The 15,932-nt window shown below is 46.2% G+C and overlaps 7 non-coding genes across 7 annotated transcripts; all 7 read right to left on the minus strand.

Moving 5' to 3' along the window:
* Positions 1 to 1,160: 1,160 nt before the first annotated feature.
* Positions 1,161 to 1,351, minus strand: LOC130334561 (U2 spliceosomal RNA). The gene has a single exon (XR_008876347.1). It is a non-coding gene; the product is annotated as a U2 spliceosomal RNA (small nuclear RNA).
* A 2,116-nt stretch (positions 1,352 to 3,467) lies between these two features.
* On the minus strand, positions 3,468 to 3,658 carry LOC130334562 (U2 spliceosomal RNA). Its single transcript, XR_008876348.1, has one exon. It is a non-coding gene; the product is annotated as a U2 spliceosomal RNA (small nuclear RNA).
* Positions 3,659 to 5,757: 2,099 nt separating this feature from the next.
* On the minus strand, positions 5,758 to 5,948 carry LOC130334563 (U2 spliceosomal RNA). The gene has a single exon (XR_008876349.1). It is a non-coding gene; the product is annotated as a U2 spliceosomal RNA (small nuclear RNA).
* A 2,091-nt stretch (positions 5,949 to 8,039) lies between these two features.
* Positions 8,040 to 8,230, minus strand: LOC130334564 (U2 spliceosomal RNA). The gene has a single exon (XR_008876350.1). It is a non-coding gene; the product is annotated as a U2 spliceosomal RNA (small nuclear RNA).
* A 2,106-nt stretch (positions 8,231 to 10,336) lies between these two features.
* LOC130334565 (U2 spliceosomal RNA) lies at positions 10,337 to 10,527 on the minus strand. The gene has a single exon (XR_008876351.1). It is a non-coding gene; the product is annotated as a U2 spliceosomal RNA (small nuclear RNA).
* Positions 10,528 to 12,610: 2,083 nt separating this feature from the next.
* On the minus strand, positions 12,611 to 12,801 carry LOC130334566 (U2 spliceosomal RNA). The gene has a single exon (XR_008876352.1). It is a non-coding gene; the product is annotated as a U2 spliceosomal RNA (small nuclear RNA).
* Positions 12,802 to 14,887: 2,086 nt separating this feature from the next.
* On the minus strand, positions 14,888 to 15,078 carry LOC130334568 (U2 spliceosomal RNA). Its single transcript, XR_008876353.1, has one exon. It is a non-coding gene; the product is annotated as a U2 spliceosomal RNA (small nuclear RNA).
* Positions 15,079 to 15,932: the final 854 nt, after the last annotated feature.

Genomic DNA, 15,932 nt, shown 5'->3' on the forward strand with positions numbered 1-15,932 from the left:
TCACTTTTAAACCCATTTCCACCTTTTCTTCCCTTCTCTTCCTCTTACTTTTTTTTCACGTTTTTTTACGTTTTTCTCCTTTTCGCCTCTTTTCTGGGCGTATTATTCTTCTTTTTCTTCTTTTTTTTCGTCTAATGCATACCCCATCAGTGCAGCAATGCTTATTCAATACCGCCAGCAGATGGAGACACTGGGGGATAATTTTCTAAGGATTTATACTGATTTTTCCTGTCTGAATTTGTCGCACAGAAAGTTGCAGGCCAAATATGTGTGACATTTCTGCGACTTTAGCTTCTAGAGCATTTTTACAACATTATACATAGGTGCTGAATACATAAAAAGCGACTGTTCAGCGACAGACAAGTCGCATCGGCTGAAAGTAGGCCAGAATGTCAGTCCATGTTGGAGCAGGTTTAGATACAGTCTAAAGTATAGATCTCAAAGTCTGTGCACAGAATTTAGCAAGGGCCTCGCACCTTCTGATGCATCAGGTAGGTGCACAATAGCATAGCCTAACCCTCTGTACTTTGGTCTATATTGATGCGGGACATAGACAGCCAGCTGATGACCAATCCATTAGTGCAATGGATGGCTGGAAGCATTTGTCTTTGCCTTTGCAATACCACAGAAGCAATGCATGGTCAATGTACAGCAATGACACACCTGTGTGAACAGCCAGGAGACCCCCCCCCCCCCCATGTTATGTTACATAGTTACATAGTTAGTACGGTCGAAAAAAGACATATGTCCATCAAGTTCAACCAGGGAATTAAGGGGTAGGGGTGTGGCGCGATATTGGGGAAGGGATGAGATTTTATATTTCTTCATAAGCATTAATCTTATTTTGTCAATTAGGAACATTCAGCACCCACCCGCTATCAAGGCAGCTGCCTATCATGTCATGCCCTACCTGCACAGGTGTGCTGGCTACTCAAATGATCCAATTAAGGAGGCCATTTAGTCAGCAGCAGCAGAAGTCCTGTGCCTGGACGCTCCAACAGCGGCCAGACACAAGCAGAAGCAGAAGCAGCAGAAGCAGCAGCAGCACCACCTTTTGTTTTTTGGCTGCAGCAGCAGCAAGGCCCACAGGGCTGGCTAGCTGGCTAGCCAGCAAGCAGGTAGCAATGAAAGTAGGAATCTTTCTTTTTAACCCTGTAAGGGGGTGGTGCACTGTACCCGAAGATACTGCCATATCGGGTCAATGCATAGGGCGACGGAAGCAAGCTTCGAAATCGGCCCCCGTTCTCAAAAATCCATTTAATATATGGTCCCCAGATAGGGGACGTATCAGATATTAAACTGATAAGAACAGATACTACACTTGATCTTAGCCAAAAGGCCGAGAAGCGATAACCGTGAAAGGGGCGGGCCCAACAAGGTGCCCTTCATGGGCACTATCACTGCTTGCTGTCAGGGAGGCTGCCAGACAATTTTCCATGCACACTCTGGGCTGGGGGGCAGTCAACCACCAGTACACACAGCAGAACCTAAACCCATACCATTATTGCTAAGCAGCAAGACAGGGGCCCATTGCACTCCCACGGGGCCTTTTTAAATGCAATCCATAACCCGGATTTGCCAGGAACCCTTCTTACTCCTCCTACTTGCATGTGACACTGGGCTTAGGATCTGCATAGGAAACACACACACAAGCACACACCTACCTTTGTTGCCTGCAGATGCCTCCTTGGCTGTCCCCAAACGGTATCAAACCAACACCCACGGGAAGCTGTAAGCATAGAGGACATGCCTGCACCCCATTGGACTTACCTGTGTGGGTTAAACCCGGGTTATTTGACAACCTATGGCGGTGATGGTTCTGCTCAGGCAGAGCAGTGCTGATGCTCCTCATAAAGCTGTCGCTGCTGTGAAGGTTCTAGGTGACATCACAAATCCCTATGGTTACATACACAACAAAGCTGGGTTGTTGTTGTTTACACTCTGCAAGGCCTGTGGAAGTGAGTGACATCATAGCACTGTAGTTCTGAGGGTTCTAGATGGATGCAACAATCTCCTGTTGCTTCTATGAAGGCCATAATAGACGACATCACCAAACAGCTCCATAGTCACATACACAGCAAAGGAGAGATGTTGTTTACACCTAGTGATGTCAGTGGTATTGAGTGACATCACAGCACAGTGCTAAGGCTCCTGGGCCTGGACACAGCAGCGGCTGCAATATCTCAACGGAGAATACGTTTATATATATGTGTGTGTGTGCGCGTATATATATATATATATATATATATATATATATATATATATATATATAAATATATATATATATATTTCTCCGCCGAAATCACTTTTAAACCCATTTCCACCTTTTTTTCCCTTCTCTTCCTCTTACTTTTTTTTCACGTTTTTTTACGTTTTTCTCCTTTTCGCCTCTTTTCTGGGCGTATTATTCTTCTTTTTCTTCTTTTTTTTCGTCTAATGCATACCCCATCAGTGCAGCAATGCTTATTCAATACCGCCAGCAGATGGAGACACTGGGGGATAATTTTCTAAGGATTTATACTGATTTTTCCTGTCTGAATTTGTCGCACAGAAAGTTGCAGGCCAAATATGTGTGACATTTCTGCGACTTTAGCTTCTAGAGCATTTTTACAACATTATACATAGGTGCTGAATACATAAAAGCGACTGTTCAGCGACAGACAAGTCGCATCGGCTGAAAGTAGGCCAGAATGTCAGTCCATGTTGGAGCAGGTTTAGATACAGTCTAAAGTATAGATCTCAAAGTCTGTGCACAGAATTTAGCAAGGGCCTCGCACCTTCTGATGCATCAGGTAGGTGCACAATAGCATAGCCTAACCCTCTGTACTTTGGTCTATATTGATGCGGGACATAGACAGCCAGCTGATGACCAATCCATTAGTGCAATGGATGGCTGGAAGCATTTGTCTTTGCCTTTGCAATACCACAGAAGCAATGCATGGTCAATGTACAGCAATGACACACCTGTGTGAACAGCCAGGAGACCCCCCCCCCCCATGTTATGTTACATAGTTACATAGTTAGTACGGTCGAAAAAAGACATATGTCCATCAAGTTCAACCAGGGAATTAAGGGGTAGGGGTGTGGCGCGATATTGGGGAAGGGATGAGATTTTATATTTCTTCATAAGCATTAATCTTATTTTGTCAATTAGGAACATTCAGCACCCACCCGCTATCAAGGCAGCTGCCTATCATGTCATGCCCTACCTGCACAGGTGTGCTGGCTACTCAAATGATCCAATTAAGGAGGCCATTTAGTCAGCAGCAGCAGAAGTCCTGTGCCTGGACGCTCCAACAGCGGCCAGACACAAGCAGAAGCAGAAGCAGCAGAAGCAGCAGCAGCACCACCTTTTGTTTTTTGGCTGCAGCAGCAGCAAGGCCCACAGGGCTGGCTAGCTGGCTAGCTGGCTAGCCAGCAAGCAGGTAGCAATGAAAGTAGGAATCTTTCTTTTTAACCCTGTAAGGGGGTGGTGCACTGTACCCGAAGATACTGCCATATCGGGTCAATGCATAGGGCGACGGAAGCAAGCTTCGAAATCGGCCCCCGTTCTCAAAAATCCATTTAATATATGGTCCCCAGATAGGGGACGTATCAGATATTAAACTGATAAGAACAGATACTACACTTGATCTTAGCCAAAAGGCCGAGAAGCGATAACCGTGAAAGGGGCGGGCCCAACAAGGTGCCCTTCATGGGCACTATCACTGCTTGCTGTCAGGGAGGCTGCCAGACAATTTTCCATGCACACTCTGGGCTGGGGGGCAGTCAACCACCAGTACACACAGCAGAACCTAAACCCATACCATTATTGCTAAGCAGCAAGACAGGGGCCCATTGCACTCCCACGGGGCCTTTTTAAATGCAATCCATAACCCGGATTTGCCAGGAACCCTTCTTACTCCTCCTACTTGCATGTGACACTGGGCTTAGGATCTGCATAGGAAACACACACACAAGCACACACCTACCTTTGTTGCCTGCAGATGCCTCCTTGGCTGTCCCCAAACGGTATCAAACCAACACCCACGGGAAGCTGTAAGCATAGAGGACATGCCTGCACCCCATTGGACTTACCTGTGTGGGTTAAACCCGGGTTATTTGACAACCTATGGCGGTGATGGTTCTGCTCAGGCAGAGCAGTGCTGATGCTCCTCATAAAGCTGTCGCTGCTGTGAAGGTTCTAGGTGACATCACAAATCCCTATGGTTACATACACAACAAAGCTGGGTTGTTGTTGTTTACACTCTGCAAGGCCTGTGGAAGTGAGTGACATCATAGCACTGTAGTTCTGAGGGTTCTAGATGGATGCAACAATCTCCTGTTGCTTCTATGAAGGCCATAATAGACGACATCACCAAACAGCTCCATAGTCACATACACAGCAAAGGAGAGATGTTGTTTACACCTAGTGATGTCAGTGGTATTGAGTGACATCACAGCACAGTGCTAAGGCTCCTGGGCCTGGACACAGCAGCGGCTGCAATATCTCAACGGAGAATACGTTTATATATATGTGTGTGTGTGCGCGTATATATATATATATATATATATATATATATATATATATATATATATATATATTTCTCCGCCGAAATCACTTTTAAACCCATTTCCACCTTTTCTTCCCTTCTCTTCCTCTTACTTTTTTTTCACGTTTTTTTACGTTTTTCTCCTTTTCGCCTCTTTTCTGGGCGTATTATTCTTCTTTTTCTTCTTTTTTTTCGTCTAATGCATACCCCATCAGTGCAGCAATGCTTATTCAATACCGCCAGCAGATGGAGACACTGGGGGATAATTTTCTAAGGATTTATACTGATTTTTCCTGTCTGAATTTGTCGCACAGAAAGTTGCAGGCCAAATATGTGTGACATTTCTGCGACTTTAGCTTCTAGAGCATTTTTACAACATTATACATAGGTGCTGAATACATAAAAAGCGACTGTTCAGCGACAGACAAGTCGCATCGGCTGAAAGTAGGCCAGAATGTCAGTCCATGTTGGAGCAGGTTTAGATACAGTCTAAAGTATAGATCTCAAAGTCTGTGCACAGAATTTAGCAAGGGCCTCGCACCTTCTGATGCATCAGGTAGGTGCACAATAGCATAGCCTAACCCTCTGTACTTTGGTCTATATTGATGCGGGACATAGACAGCCAGCTGATGACCAATCCATTAGTGCAATGGATGGCTGGAAGCATTTGTCTTTGCCTTTGCAATACCACAGAAGCAATGCATGGTCAATGTACAGCAATGACACACCTGTGTGAACAGCCAGGAGACCCCCCCCCCCCCCATGTTATGTTACATAGTTACATAGTTAGTACGGTCGAAAAAAGACATATGTCCATCAAGTTCAACCAGGGAATTAAGGGGTAGGGGTGTGGCGCGATATTGGGGAAGGGATGAGATTTTATATTTCTTCATAAGCATTAATCTTATTTTGTCAATTAGGAACATTCAGCACCCACCCGCTATCAAGGCAGCTGCCTATCATGTCATGCCCTACCTGCACAGGTGTGCTGGCTACTCAAATGATCCAATTAAGGAGGCCATTTAGTCAGCAGCAGCAGAAGTCCTGTGCCTGGACGCTCCAACAGCGGCCAGACACAAGCAGAAGCAGAAGCAGCAGAAGCAGCAGCAGCACCACCTTTTGTTTTTTGGCTGCAGCAGCAGCAAGGCCCACAGGGCTGGCTAGCTGGCTAGCCAGCAAGCAGGTAGCAATGAAAGTAGGAATCTTTCTTTTTAACCCTGTAAGGGGGTGGTGCACTGTACCCGAAGATACTGCCATATCGGGTCAATGCATAGGGCGACGGAAGCAAGCTTCGAAATCGGCCCCCGTTCTCAAAAATCCATTTAATATATGGTCCCCAGATAGGGGACGTATCAGATATTAAACTGATAAGAACAGATACTACACTTGATCTTAGCCAAAAGGCCGAGAAGCGATAACCGTGAAAGGGGCGGGCCCAACAAGGTGCCCTTCATGGGCACTATCACTGCTTGCTGTCAGGGAGGCTGCCAGACAATTTTCCATGCACACTCTGGGCTGGGGGGCAGTCAACCACCAGTACACACAGCAGAACCTAAACCCATACCATTATTGCTAAGCAGCAAGACAGGGGCCCATTGCACTCCCACGGGGCCTTTTTAAATGCAATCCATAACCCGGATTTGCCAGGAACCCTTCTTACTCCTCCTACTTGCATGTGACACTGGGCTTAGGATCTGCATAGGAAACACACACACAAGCACACACCTACCTTTGTTGCCTGCAGATGCCTCCTTGGCTGTCCCCAAACGGTATCAAACCAACACCCACGGGAAGCTGTAAGCATAGAGGACATGCCTGCACCCCATTGGACTTACCTGTGTGGGTTAAACCCGGGTTATTTGACAACCTATGGCGGTGATGGTTCTGCTCAGGCAGAGCAGTGCTGATGCTCCTCATAAAGCTGTCGCTGCTGTGAAGGTTCTAGGTGACATCACAAATCCCTATGGTTACATACACAACAAAGCTGGGTTGTTGTTGTTTACACTCTGCAAGGCCTGTGGAAGTGAGTGACATCATAGCACTGTAGTTCTGAGGGTTCTAGATGGATGCAACAATCTCCTGTTGCTTCTATGAAGGCCATAATAGACGACATCACCAAACAGCTCCATAGTCACATACACAGCAAAGGAGAGATGTTGTTTACACCTAGTGATGTCAGTGGTATTGAGTGACATCACAGCACAGTGCTAAGGCTCCTGGGCCTGGACACAGCAGCGGCTGCAATATCTCAACGGAGAATACGTTTATATATATGTGTGTGTGTGCGCGTATATATATATATATATATATATATATATATATATATATATATTTCTCCGCCGAAATCACTTTTAAACCCATTTCCACCTTTTTTTTCCCTTCTCTTCCTCTTACTTTTTTTTCACGTTTTTTTACGTTTTTCTCCTTTTCGCCTCTTTTCTGGGCGTATTATTCTTCTTTTTCTTCTTTTTTTTCGTCTAATGCATACCCCATCAGTGCAGCAATGCTTATTCAATACCGCCAGCAGATGGAGACACTGGGGGATAATTTTCTAAGGATTTATACTGATTTTTCCTGTCTGAATTTGTCGCACAGAAAGTTGCAGGCCAAATATGTGTGACATTTCTGCGACTTTAGCTTCTAGAGCATTTTTACAACATTATACATAGGTGCTGAATACATAAAAAGCGACTGTTCAGCGACAGACAAGTCGCATCGGCTGAAAGTAGGCCAGAATGTCAGTCCATGTTGGAGCAGGTTTAGATACAGTCTAAAGTATAGATCTCAAAGTCTGTGCACAGAATTTAGCAAGGGCCTCGCACCTTCTGATGCATCAGGTAGGTGCACAATAGCATAGCCTAACCCTCTGTACTTTGGTCTATATTGATGCGGGACATAGACAGCCAGCTGATGACCAATCCATTAGTGCAATGGATGGCTGGAAGCATTTGTCTTTGCCTTTGCAATACCACAGAAGCAATGCATGGTCAATGTACAGCAATGACACACCTGTGTGAACAGCCAGGAGACCCCCCCCCCCCCCCATGTTATGTTACATAGTTACATAGTTAGTACGGTCGAAAAAAGACATATGTCCATCAAGTTCAACCAGGGAATTAAGGGGTAGGGGTGTGGCGCGATATTGGGGAAGGGATGAGATTTTATATTTCTTCATAAGCATTAATCTTATTTTGTCAATTAGGAACATTCAGCACCCACCCGCTATCAAGGCAGCTGCCTATCATGTCATGCCCTACCTGCACAGGTGTGCTGGCTACTCAAATGATCCAATTAAGGAGGCCATTTAGTCAGCAGCAGCAGAAGTCCTGTGCCTGGACGCTCCAACAGCGGCCAGACACAAGCAGAAGCAGAAGCAGCAGAAGCAGCAGCAGCACCACCTTTTGTTTTTTGGCTGCAGCAGCAGCAAGGCCCACAGGGCTGGCTAGCTGGCTAGCCAGCAAGCAGGTAGCAATGAAAGTAGGAATCTTTCTTTTTAACCCTGTAAGGGGGTGGTGCACTGTACCCGAAGATACTGCCATATCGGGTCAATGCATAGGGCGACGGAAGCAAGCTTCGAAATCGGCCCCCGTTCTCAAAAATCCATTTAATATATGGTCCCCAGATAGGGGACGTATCAGATATTAAACTGATAAGAACAGATACTACACTTGATCTTAGCCAAAAGGCCGAGAAGCGATAACCGTGAAAGGGGCGGGCCCAACAAGGTGCCCTTCATGGGCACTATCACTGCTTGCTGTCAGGGAGGCTGCCAGACAATTTTCCATGCACACTCTGGGCTGGGGGGCAGTCAACCACCAGTACACACAGCAGAACCTAAACCCATACCATTATTGCTAAGCAGCAAGACAGGGGCCCATTGCACTCCCACGGGGCCTTTTTAAATGCAATCCATAACCCGGATTTGCCAGGAACCCTTCTTACTCCTCCGACTTGCATGTGACACTGGGCTTAGGATCTGCATAGGAAACACACACACAAGCACACACCTACCTTTGTTGCCTGCAGATGCCTCCTTGGCTGTCCCCAAACGGTATCAAACCAACACCCACGGGAAGCTGTAAGCATAGAGGACATGCCTGCACCCCATTGGACTTACCTGTGTGGGTTAAACCCGGGTTATTTGACAACCTATGGCGGTGATGGTTCTGCTCAGGCAGAGCAGTGCTGATGCTCCTCATAAAGCTGTCGCTGCTGTGAAGGTTCTAGGTGACATCACAAATCCCTATGGTTACATACACAACAAAGCTGGGTTGTTGTTGTTTACACTCTGCAAGGCCTGTGGAAGTGAGTGACATCATAGCACTGTAGTTCTGAGGGTTCTAGATGGATGCAACAATCTCCTGTTGCTTCTATGAAGGCCATAATAGACGACATCACCAAACAGCTCCATAGTCACATACACAGCAAAGGAGAGATGTTGTTTACACCTAGTGATGTCAGTGGTATTGAGTGACATCACAGCACAGTGCTAAGGCTCCTGGGCCTGGACACAGCAGCGGCTGCAATATCTCAACGGAGAATACGTTTATATATATGTGTGTGTGTGCGCGTATATATATATATATATATATATATATATATTTCTCCGCCGAAATCACTTTTAAACCCATTTCCACCTTTTTTTCCCTTCTCTTCCTCTTACTTTTTTTTCACGTTTTTTTACGTTTTTCTCCTTTTCGCCTCTTTTCTGGGCGTATTATTCTTCTTTTTCTTCTTTTTTTTCGTCTAATGCATACCCCATCAGTGCAGCAATGCTTATTCAATACCGCCAGCAGATGGAGACACTGGGGGATAATTTTCTAAGGATTTATACTGATTTTTCCTGTCTGAATTTGTCGCACAGAAAGTTGCAGGCCAAATATGTGTGACATTTCTGCGACTTTAGCTTCTAGAGCATTTTTACAACATTATACATAGGTGCTGAATACATAAAAAGCGACTGTTCAGCGACAGACAAGTCGCATCGGCTGAAAGTAGGCCAGAATGTCAGTCCATGTTGGAGCAGGTTTAGATACAGTCTAAAGTATAGATCTCAAAGTCTGTGCACAGAATTTAGCAAGGGCCTCGCACCTTCTGATGCATCAGGTAGGTGCACAATAGCATAGCCTAACCCTCTGTACTTTGGTCTATATTGATGCGGGACATAGACAGCCAGCTGATGACCAATCCATTAGTGCAATGGATGGCTGGAAGCATTTGTCTTTGCCTTTGCAATACCACAGAAGCAATGCATGGTCAATGTACAGCAATGACACACCTGTGTGAACAGCCAGGAGACCCCCCCCCCCCCCATGTTATGTTACATAGTTACATAGTTAGTATATGTTACATAGTTACATAGTTAGTACGGTCGAAAAAAGACATATGTCCATCAAGTTCAACCAGGGAATTAAGGGGTAGGGGTGTGGCGCGATATTGGGGAAGGGATGAGATTTTATATTTCTTCATAAGCATTAATCTTATTTTGTCAATTAGGAACATTCAGCACCCACCCGCTATCAAGGCAGCTGCCTATCATGTCATGCCCTACCTGCACAGGTGTGCTGGCTACTCAAATGATCCAATTAAGGAGGCCATTTAGTCAGCAGCAGCAGAAGTCCTGTGCCTGGACGCTCCAACAGCGGCCAGACACAAGCAGAAGCAGAAGCAGCAGAAGCAGCAGCAGCACCACCTTTTGTTTTTTGGCTGCAGCAGCAGCAGCAAGGCCCACAGGGCTGGCTAGCTGGCTAGCCAGCAAGCAGGTAGCAATGAAAGTAGGAATCTTTCTTTTTAACCCTGTAAGGGGGTGGTGCACTGTACCCGAAGATACTGCCATATCGGGTCAATGCATAGGGCGACGGAAGCAAGCTTCGAAATCGGCCCCCGTTCTCAAAAATCCATTTAATATATGGTCCCCAGATAGGGGACGTATCAGATATTAAACTGATAAGAACAGATACTACACTTGATCTTAGCCAAAAGGCCGAGAAGCGATAACCGTGAAAGGGGCGGGCCCAACAAGGTGCCCTTCATGGGCACTATCACTGCTTGCTGTCAGGGAGGCTGCCAGACAATTTTCCATGCACACTCTGGGCTGGGGGGCAGTCAACCACCAGTACACACAGCAGAACCTAAACCCATACCATTATTGCTAAGCAGCAAGACAGGGGCCCATTGCACTCCCACGGGGCCTTTTTAAATGCAATCCATAACCCGGATTTGCCAGGAACCCTTCTTACTCCTCCTACTTGCATGTGACACTGGGCTTAGGATCTGCATAGGAAACACACACACAAGCACACACCTACCTTTGTTGCCTGCAGATGCCTCCTTGGCTGTCCCCAAACGGTATCAAACCAACACCCACGGGAAGCTGTAAGCATAGAGGACATGCCTGCACCCCATTGGACTTACCCGTGTGGGTTAAACCCGGGTTATTTGACAACCTATGGCGGTGATGGTTCTGCTCAGGCAGAGCAGTGCTGATGCTCCTCATAAAGCTGTCGCTGCTGTGAAGGTTCTAGGTGACATCACAAATCCCTATGGTTACATACACAACAAAGCTGGGTTGTTGTTGTTTACACTCTGCAAGGCCTGTGGAAGTGAGTGACATCATAGCACTGTAGTTCTGAGGGTTCTAGATGGATGCAACAATCTCCTGTTGCTTCTATGAAGGCCATAATAGACGACATCACCAAACAGCTCCATAGTCACATACACAGCAAAGGAGAGATGTTGTTTACACCTAGTGATGTCAGTGGTATTGAGTGACATCACAGCACAGTGCTAAGGCTCCTGGGCCTGGACACAGCAGCGGCTGCAATATCTCAACGGAGAATACGTTTATATATATGTGTGTGTGCGCGTATATATATATATATATATATATATATATATATATATATATATATATTTCTCCGCCGAAATCACTTTTAAACCCATTTCCACCTTTTTTTCCCTTCTCTTCCTCTTACTTTTTTTTCACGTTTTTTTACGTTTTTCTCCTTTTCGCCTCTTTTCTGGGCGTATTATTCTTCTTTTTCTTCTTTTTTTTCGTCTAATGCATACCCCATCAGTGCAGCAATGCTTATTCAATACCGCCAGCAGATGGAGACACTGGGGGATAATTTTCTAAGGATTTATACTGATTTTTCCTGTCTGAATTTGTCGCACAGAAAGTTGCAGGCCAAATATGTGTGACATTTCTGCGACTTTAGCTTCTAGAGCATTTTTACAACATTATACATAGGTGCTGAATACATAAAAAGCGACTGTTCAGCGACAGACAAGTCGCATCGGCTGAAAGTAGGCCAGAATGTCAGTCCATGTTGGAGCAGGTTTAGATACAGTCTAAAGTATAGATCTCAAAGTCTGTGCACAGAATTTAGCAAGGGCCTCGCACCTTCTGATGCATCAGGTAGGTGCACAATAGCATAGCCTAACCCTCTGTACTTTGGTCTATATTGATGCGGGACATAGACAGCCAGCTGATGACCAATCCATTAGTGCAATGGATGGCTGGAAGCATTTGTCTTTGCCTTTGCAATACCACAGAAGCAATGCATGGTCAATGTACAGCAATGACACACCTGTGTGAACAGCCAGGAGACCCCCCCCCCCCCCCCCCATGTTATGTTACATAGTTACATAGTTAGTACGGTCGAAAAAAGACATATGTCCATCAAGTTCAACCAGGGAATTAAGGGGTAGGGGTGTGGCGCGATATTGGGGAAGGGATGAGATTTTATATTTCTTCATAAGCATTAATCTTATTTTGTCAATTAGGAACATTCAGCACCCACCCGCTATCAAGGCAGCTGCCTATCATGTCATGCCCTACCTGCACAGGTGTGCTGGCTACTCAAATGATCCAATTAAGGAGGCCATTTAGTCAGCAGCAGCAGAAGTCCTGTGCCTGGACGCTCCAACAGCGGCCAGACACAAGCAGAAGCAGCAGAAGCAGCAGCACCTTTTGTTTTTTGGCTGCAGCAGCAGCAAGGCCCACAGGGCTGGCTAGCTGGCTAGCCAGCAAGCAGGTAGCAATGAAAGTAGGAATCTTTCTTTTTAACCCTGTAAGGGGGTGGTGCACTGTACCCGAAGATACTGCCATATCGGGTCAATGCATAGGGCGACGGAAGCAAGCTTCGAAATCGGCCCCCGTTCTCAAAAATCCATTTAATATATGGTCCCCAGATAGGGGACGTATCAGATATTAAACTGATAAGAACAGATACTACACTTGATCTTAGCCAAAAGGCCGAGAAGCGATAACCGTGAAAGGGGCGGGCCCAACAAGGTGCCCTTCATGGGCACTATCACTGCTTGCTGTCAGGGAGGCTGCCAGACAATTTTCCATGCACACTCTGGGCTGGGGGGCAGTCAACCACCAGTACACACAGCAGAACCTAAACCCATACCATTATTGCTAAGCAGCAAGACAGGGGCCCATTGCACTCCCACGGGGCCTTTTTAAATGCAATCCATAACCCGGATTTGCCAGGAACCCTTCTTACTCCTCCTACTTGCATGTGACACTGGGCTTAGGATCTGCATAGGAAACACACACACAAGCACACACCTACCTTTGTTGCCTGCAGATGCCTCCTTGGCTGTCCCCAAACGGTATCAAACCAACACCCACGGGAAGCTGTAAGCATAGAGGACATGCCTGCACCCCATTGGACTTACCTGTGTGGGTTAAACCCGGGTTATTTGACAACCTATGGCGGTGATGGTTCTGCTCAGGCAGAGCAGTGCTGATGCTCCTCATAAAGCTGTCGCTGCTGTGAAGGTTCTAGGTGACATCACAAATCCCTATGGTTACATACACAACAAAGCTGGGTTGTTGTTGTTTACACTCTGCAAGGCCTGTGGAAGTGAGTGACATCATAGCACTGTAGTTCTGAGGGTTCTAGATGGATGCAACAATCTCCTGTTGCTTCTATGAAGGCCATAATAGACGACATCACCAAACAGCTCCATAGTCACATACACAGCAAAGGAGAGATGTTGTTTACACCTAGTGATGTCAGTGGTATTGAGTGACATCACAGCACAGTGCTAAGGCTCCTGGGCCTGGACACAGCAGCGGCTGCAATATCTCAACGGAGAATACGTTTATATATATGTGTGTGTGTGCGCGTATATATATATATATATATATATATATATATATATATATATATATTTCTCCGCCGAAATCACTTTTAAACCCATTTCCACCTTTTTTTCCCTTCTCTTCCTCTTACTTTTTTTTCACGTTTTTTTACGTTTTTCTCCTTTTCGCCTCTTTTCTGGGCGTATTATTCTTCTTTTTCTTCTTTTTTTTCGTCTAATGCATACCCCATCAGTGCAGCAATGCTTATTCAATACCGCCAGCAGATGGAGACACTGGGGGATAATTTTCTAAGGATTTATACTGATTTTTCCTGTCTGAATTTGTCGCACAGAAAGTTGCAGGCCAAATATGTGTGACATTTCTGCGACTTTAGCTTCTAGAGCATTTTTACAACATTATACATAGGTGCTGAATACATAAAAAGCGACTGTTCAGCGACAGACAAGTCGCATCGGCTGAAAGTAGGCCAGAATGTCAGTCCATGTTGGAGCAGGTTTAGATACAGTCTAAAGTATAGATCTCAAAGTCTGTGCACAGAATTTAGCAAGGGCCTCGCACCTTCTGATGCATCAGGTAGGTGCACAATAGCATAGCCTAACCCTCTGTACTTTGGTCTATATTGATGCGGGACATAGACAGCCAGCTGATGACCAATCCATTAGTGCAATGGATGGCTGGAAGCATTTGTCTTTGCCTTTGCAATACCACAGAAGCAATGCATGGTCAATGTACAGCAATGACACACCTGTGTGAACAGCCAGGAGACCCCCCCCCCCCCCCCCCCCCATGTTATGTTACATAGTTACATAGTTAGTACGGTCGAAAAAAGACATATGTCCATCAAGTTCAACCAGGGAATTAAGGGGTAGGGGTGTGGCGCGATATTGGGGAAGGGATGAGATTTTATATTTCTTCATAAGCATTAATCTTATTTTGTCAATTAGGAACATTCAGCACCCACCCGCTATCAAGGCAGCTGCCTATCATGTCATGCCCTACCTGCACAGGTGTGCTGGCTACTCAAATGATCCAATTAAGGAGGCCATTTAGTCAGCAGCAGCAGAAGTCCTGTGCCTGGACGCTCCAACAGCGGCCAGACACAAGCAGAAGCAGCAGCAGCAGCACCACCTTTTGTTTTTTGGCTGCAGCAGCAGCAAGGCCCACAGGGCTGGCTAGCTGGCTAGCCAGCAAGCAGGTAGCAATGAAAGTAGGAATCTTTCTTTTTAACCCTGTAAGGGGGTGGTGCACTGTACCCGAAGATACTGCCATATCGGGTCAATGCATAGGGCGACGGAAGCAAGCTTCGAAATCGGCCCCCGTTCTCAAAAATCCATTTAATATATGGTCCCCAGATAGGGGACGTATCAGATATTAAACTGATAAGAACAGATACTACACTTGATCTTAGCCAAAAGGCCGAGAAGCGATAACCGTGAAAGGGGCGGGCCCAACAAGGTGCCCTTCATGGGCACTATCACTGCTTGCTGTCAGGGAGGCTGCCAGACAATTTTCCATGCACACTCTGGGCTGGGGGGCAGTCAACCACCAGTACACACAGCAGAACCTAAACCCATACCATTATTGCTAAGCAGCAAGACAGGGGCCCATTGCACTCCCACGGGGCCTTTTTAAATGCAATCCATAACCCGGATTTGCCAGGAACCCTTCTTACTCCTCCTACTTGCATGTGACACTGGGCTTAGGATCTGCATAGGAAACACACACACAAGCACACACCTACCTTTGTTGCCTGCAGATGCCTCCTTGGCTGTCCCCAAACGGTATCAAACCAACACCCACGGGAAGCTGTAAGCATAGAGGACATGCCTGCACCCCATTGGACTTACCTGTGTGGGTTAAACCTGGGTTATTTGACAACCTATGGCGGTGATGGTTCTGCTCAGGCAGAGCAGTGCTGATGCTCCTCATAAAGCTGTCGCTGCTGTGAAGGTTCTAGGTGACATCACAAATCCCTATGGTTACATACACAACAAAGCTGGGTTGTTGTTGTTTACACTCTGCAAGGCCTGTGGAAGTGAGTGACATCATAGCACTGTAGTTCTGAGGGTTCTAGATGGATGCAACAATCTCCTGTTGCTTCTATGAAGGCCATAATAGACGACATCACCAAACAGCTCCATAGTCACATACACAGCAAAGGAGAGATGTTGTTTACACCTAGTGATGTCAGTGGTATTGAGTGACATCACAGCACAGTGCTAAGGCTCCTGGGCCTGGACACAGCAGCGGCTGCAATATCTCAACGGGGAATACGTTTATAT

The sequence above is a fragment of the Hyla sarda genome, unplaced genomic scaffold (assembly GCF_029499605.1).
Source record: "Hyla sarda isolate aHylSar1 unplaced genomic scaffold, aHylSar1.hap1 scaffold_438, whole genome shotgun sequence".
Taxonomy (NCBI): domain Eukaryota; kingdom Metazoa; phylum Chordata; class Amphibia; order Anura; family Hylidae; genus Hyla; species Hyla sarda.